The sequence below is a fragment of the Paramormyrops kingsleyae genome, chromosome 1, assembly GCF_048594095.1.
Source record: "Paramormyrops kingsleyae isolate MSU_618 chromosome 1, PKINGS_0.4, whole genome shotgun sequence".
Classification (NCBI taxonomy): Eukaryota; Metazoa; Chordata; class Actinopteri; order Osteoglossiformes; family Mormyridae; genus Paramormyrops; species Paramormyrops kingsleyae.
The window spans coordinates 2,056,836-2,063,145 of NC_132797.1; the positions used below are offsets into that span (position 1 = coordinate 2,056,836).

The window sequence follows — 6,310 nt, forward strand, 5'->3', positions numbered from 1 at the left end:
CCTGCACAATTTAGATATTTGTCATTGTTCTTCCAGATGTCAAGTTCTAGACATCTCTTGGTCGGACGAAATACGGGTACTTTTCGGTGGCTTTTTAAAACTATTTGCTGTTATTTGACAAAATATGTTGACTTTTTTAGACGTTGTAGATATTTTCAGAGTGATTCTAAACTTAAAGACCCGGACAGTGCACAAAGTTTCCTACGCCTATCCAAGAACGCTTTAGGGCGCCGCTCGGAAGTTTATTAAGGCGGTGCCAAGAACAGCCAGATCGCGAGGAACCTCCGGTTGGGAAACGTCCAATTCAAAGTGCACCTGGCGGTCTGGCAGCCCCCGCTCGCCAGGGTACCGAGACGCGAGTCCAGCAGCTGCCTTCGTCCAAAAAAAAAAAAAAAACAAGGCAATTTACTGTTGTTTTAACACATGCGGCAATACCCTTATTATTTTAGGAGTCTGCTAGGCAGCCTATGATGGAATTTTTCTTTCTTACCTACTCCAAAAGGGCGATTATGCAGCATGCCAGTTTTTCATAAAATGTGCTAGTTTTCCAACTGAACTAAGAAGCGGTGATTCCGCGGTACTGCGAACAGGGTTTGTGTCTATGAATAGTGCAGCGGGAAAGACCACTAAATACAAATTTACACATGAACATAAACTGGTACCCTAAAAAAATAACGCCTTCACCACGAGCCAGATCGATGGGCGTTTAAGGAACCTCATTACATCACTACAAAAATATAAATATATAGCCTACATAAATAAACAGAAACGCATAGAAACCATATCCGAAGCAATATTCCCATTTATAACAGCGCATATAAGAGAGGTCTTGCTGCGGGGACAGCTCAGCCAAACGCCACCGCTGACTGCCGAAGTTGTCATTCGCGGTGAAACCGCGCACCCACGACGACACCATTGACGACGGCGACGCGCGCCATTGCAGGCGCGCTCCAGCGCCACCCCAAGGGTCTCTCCCCGATAAATCAGCACCGCACTGCCCGTGCATCCTGCACCAAGCGCCGGGTTCACGTTAGGCGATCATCAACATGTATATTATGTAGTTTTTCATATTAAATGTCGTTTGCGGGAAATCTCATTAATTCGGTTTGCCATTTTCACAATATCACACTTTCAGGGCGATTTTAATGAATTCCCATTAAGGTAAAAATAAAACGTTCTACGTATATTTGACGGACCGTATTTAGTCGTTTAAATTTCACGAAGCATTTTATATTTTTAAATATTGTAATCTTTTAAACTTATTATGCTATTTTTTAAGATAGACACAACACACATGTATCATATTGTTAAATTTGGTAACCTTTACTATACAAACTGACCGGGGTAACGGTGAAATTTAAGGCAGGCTCCACGACAGATCTCTGACAGAGCGCTGTATTACTTCAGCACTGGAGGTCAGACCCATCTCTCTTTTTAATTTACGCGAATTGGAAAGTGTCAAGCTGTTTCATCTTCTGCTGTTGATTCTATTATTTGTCCGCAAAGTAACAGCTCTCGGGGGATAATCTTGCTCTTTTCAGAAACTGATTTATTTCGGCTCTCTGCACTGTGGGAAAACTCGCTCCCCACCCCCTCCCCCTACCCCCAAGCCCCCCAGGCTTTCGCAACTGTTAAATACGACATTGCGCTACATGTTGCAGATCGCAGAGGCACAGATATTTATAACTGTAGTTGATAAATCTGTTATAAATGCTCACAAAAGGCATGATATCGCGCCTGCTAATGAACAGCTGCGCGGTACCAAACTCCCCTGCAATATGTTGTATCCCTCTGTGAAATGCCCGGTACTTCTCAGTGATAAATGGATCCAAGGATGCCACTGCCGCCCATGCACAGGAATACAACCGCCTAATTAAAACCATCGGCAGCCTCATAATAACACACAGCCACGACCTTATTTTGACGAGTCTGGTTTGCCGCTCATACTGAGGACTACGTCTTTAAGATTTGCGCAGGTACGATATCAAGAAAGCATTTTAATATATTGCAAGATTCGCTTAAGTTGTTTAATTTATTTTTAACGTTTTGGTAACATGTAGGTAAAATACTAAAGCAGAATAAAGACAAACATGGCATTTGATAATATATAAAGTATCAAATGATATATTAAGTACATTATTTAGATACAGTTTAAATACGTAAAGAAGAGCTATTCTTTTACGAATGCTTAATTGGGTGCGTTTAAAAAAAAATAAAAGCGGTTTAAAGGGGCGCTTGTAAAAATTCCCAATTTGAGCGCGTTCCTTCGCTTTTATATGAGGGAACTTCCTTGTGGAGCTCAGCACTTTCCCCTGTGATGTAGACAGACTATAAAACTACAGTACTAAACATTTAAGCCCACCGTGGCGACCATTAAGATTTTCTCTCTTGTTTTGTCACTCTTTAACTGCCAAGTGTTGGATAAATTCGGCAGAAAGCATTTCCTTATGATTTTAAAGTTGAGAGCGTCGTGTGGTGCACAAGTAGACGGGCCACGACAGACATATGCAGATTAATCGAAATGGGAAACTCCCCCACCACCACCTGCAAAAACCGACTCATACCATCACATCAATAAGAATACAGAATGAAAAACAAAAACACAAGATGCACTAAGGTAGTACCTGCGGTCCTGAAGGTTGAGCCACGCTGCTATCGGTCCTGAACTCCGCTCCAGTCAGTGCTGAAAGGAACAGCGCTTACGGAGCAGGAGCGCGCAAGTGAATCACAAAATACTCCCACCGGCCCTGATTGGTCTCCTCACTCTCCACGGCGCACCTCCGCCGGTCGGGAGCTCCATCAGCCCGCGGGCTCCGTCGCTTTGCACGATACCGCAACTTGTCCGCGTTAAAAAATAACTTCAGAACATCAGTATTTTATGGATCTATGATTAATCCGGTAAAATTAACACGTTCGTTTGGAGAGAATTACATATAGACTAAAGATGGTACTGATCAACAGTGGTTATTCCATTGCGGAATGAAATCCATAAGGAAAAAATACTAGCACTGGGCTCTCAACTAGTAAAAAAATGTGTTAGGTTAACAGAAAAAAATCTGCAAACGTCGCTAAATTATTAATATTAAGAAAACCTGTATTTGCGGAAGGAAATAAATTTCCGTTTTATATAGTCATACTCCCCGATCTGCAATAAAATGCGCGTATTATGATGGATGTAGATTCAAGCGTCTGTTTAACGCCGACTGGGGCGTTGGCTGAAATTTCGCATTTGCCAGAAGAGAAGCAGTTTGACTCGCGAACACGATTGATTTTTCAGCGCTATTCTAAACTATCCATCCATTGACTTCAACCACCAAAAGTCTGATTGTGCCATCTAGTGCTCATATCGTGCAATTGCCGACGGTTTGCATGTGTCTCCTATCACAGACAAGGAAACCGACTAATTAAAATGAACCAGACACCGTTCCATCCCATAACTCACTATTGTTCAAGTTCGCGATCACCGTGACTGTTTTGATATAAGCAGCTAATGGAAATGCATTGCTTTCAACCAAACCAACGATGACAATATTATATAGCTTGATAACTCATGGGCAAATTGGCGTTGAGTATGTAGCTTTCTAAATATACATACGAACATACCTAGGATCATTTTACCTGTAAACTTTAAATTTACCTGCTAGTTATAACACTACGACTTTCATTTCCGTTTAATTATGAATTATGAGAATAGGAATTCACAGGGATTACGTTATAATAAACGTTATTTTCATACACCCATGAGAAAACCTACCAAACTGCAATTAGTCTCTATTAGTGACTATCGATTATATCAATAATCTACCGACTAATCTGACGATTTATCGAATAATCGCTTATATATAGACCTAATACAATAATCATATTGTATAAAACAGTAATATAATACAATAAGATGAGTATTGTTAAAATGAGATACTCTGAAAATTTGATTTCAGCAAAAATCATCTGTGTCTTAATCCCAATTTCATACCATTCTAATTACATTAACGCCCCTTGAACACTATATAGAAGAGAAAATAAAGTATTACTAAACACATCTATTAACTTATCAGCTTGGGGGAGGCTTGTGGGCAACATCGCAGCCGGTGCCCCTTAATGCCAGAGCGCCAACAAACGAGCTTCTCAGTCCGCGGCGTCTTCTCCCCGGAGCCGATGCCTGTCTCATTTCGCCGCTTCACCGATGCCTGCAGGTCTGCCAGGCTGGAGGGCACTTGCTTGAAGATTTTCCGATGCATCCACTACAGCAGCGCCAGTGGGGCCGCTTCTGACATCCCACTTCTGACGCCATTCTGGCGCCGTTCAGACCGAGGAATCGTGATGGCAGCGGAGAATAAAGAGGAAGAGGCGCAGACTGACAGGTTGCTCTTTTAAAGTACTTTAAAAGTTCCGAACTTAACGCATAATAACACGGACCGACGTGAAGCGGAAACGCGTGGAGGTGACACAGTAGGCGGCAAAGCACACGCACAATGGGGACTATATACTGCTAAACACAAGGGGATCGAGCACAAATCTAAACAGGACACTAGAACACGCAACTGACAGGACGAGCCACATTACAATACATACATGACACAGACAGGGGCTATTTACAGTTCAGCAGTGCGGAATACTGGGACATGAAAATGAGCCGCTCGGCATATCGACGCCCGCCCGCCGTGCTGGGCTGGAGCGGTCCGGACGGCCGCACAGTGGGCAGTGTTTGTCAGTGCGGTTACCTGTGTGCGGTCCTTTTAAAGCCTATACTGTTCAGTCAGTGGCACATACGCTCAGTTTAGCCACTTCAATTCACTTAAAGGTGTCACAGAATACTTTTTGTTCAAACTGTCCTCTGGTGTCTACATGTATACTTGGTTTGGTGGAAAAATGTCTAGTGGTTTTACAGGCCAGTTTATGGGCTGTTTTCCCTTATTGGGCGGGCTCATTAATATGTTCACGAGCTCCGCTCTGATTGGCTGGTTTACAATGGCGCACTGGCCCACCTGGAACCAACAAACATCAGCGCAGGTGAAACATGGAGCGTTTAGGCACCCTGCCGTATGTGTTTGAGCCTGTATCGGAGAGGGAATCGGATGCCGATGAACAGCCAGAGATTGCAAATGCAGGCTTCTGAGTGGTACGTTTTGTTTCCTGGAACAATTTACCGCACGTAACTGTAATAGCCCCACTTCAGCCTAAGCGCAACGGACACTTTTCAGCATTGTAACAAAAACATTGAAATATTTTTTTTTGTCTCACGCAACAAATGATTTTACAATGCTAGTTTCGGCTTGAAAGCTTTATTAAGAACCTCAAACAGCAAGCTGAGCAGCTTGTAAATGCGTTGTTTGTGATGAATTTGGGTTTCTACTTTCAGTTGTTTACTGCAGTCTCGGTTAGAGATTTGTTTCGCTAACCAAAATCCGTCTACGGGAAGCGTCTTGTCGGTGTCAGTATCACAGACTTTGTAATGTCGTTTACTACTCCCCTGCTAACCTGGGGTATTTTCCTAAAAGCGTGATTTCTAACAACAACTGAACAGTTCCAACTATGCATCTCTGGGGAAACGATCCCTTGACCTATTAAAGATGCACATCAGCCTGCTGTTCGGTACCTCGGGAAGGGTAATATAGCCTCAAACGACACACTTATGCATACAGCCTGACATTTTCGTTGTTGTGCACATGTCAATTTAGCTCATTTAAATTACGTTTAGGGTCGTCGTTAATACCGTTACGTAACAGTCCATGAATTTCGAAACTGCCCGTTTTACTTCCTTCTTTCACTTAATCAGCAATTCCATTTGAAATCAGGTGTTATGGCGAAAAACGAATCCCTGCAGTAGAATGCATGCCGGTGTTCTGACGAGTTAAACTTTAAGGTTTTTTTGGGGGGTTAGGGTTTTTTTGGAGGAAGGGTTAGGGTTTAGGGTTTTAGGGGTATTTTGGGGGTTAGGGTTAAAGCTATCGATTAGCACTACGGTAGCCTATCTCGACAAAGTAGCTCAACTCGTTTCAGATCAGCAACCAATCGGTCATTTAGAGACAGGCATGCATTCTACGGCAGGGATGCCTTTTTCGGCATAACACCTGTTCAGCACTGTTTGAGATTCACGGTATGTGATCTCCATGTAACAAGCGACCTCTTTCTAACTATGACGAGTAAGACTTTCATTCTATGGCACCTGTTTTTGGACGTTGGAAGGAAACCACAGGATCCAACAAAAAGCCTGCCACACAAAGCGGCGGTGCTGGGTGACAGCGGTACTCACTGCACCACGGTCCCGCACTCCTTGTACTCGCTGTACTCGCTTGCACGATGTGCGATG

At 43.2% G+C, this 6,310-nt stretch overlaps 1 protein-coding gene across 3 annotated transcripts in view; it reads right to left on the minus strand.

Annotated features, from left to right (window-relative positions):
* LOC111835584 (metabotropic glutamate receptor 8) overlaps positions 1-4,889 on the minus strand; it is a 128,365-nt gene extending 123,476 nt beyond the window's left edge. Inside the window, exons 1-2 of one of the 3 annotated variants that reach the window (XM_023796048.2) lie at positions 4,722-4,889; positions 4,049-4,292 (exon numbers count right to left, since the gene is read on the minus strand). The gene's annotated coding sequence lies outside the window, so the exon portion shown is untranslated. Of the gene's footprint in view, position 1; positions 1,202-2,624; positions 3,217-4,048; positions 4,293-4,721 lie in introns of those variants that run through there. The other 2 variants (XM_023796047.2, XM_072713590.1) reach the window with 2 other exon arrangements.
* Positions 4,890-6,310: the final 1,421 nt, after the last annotated feature.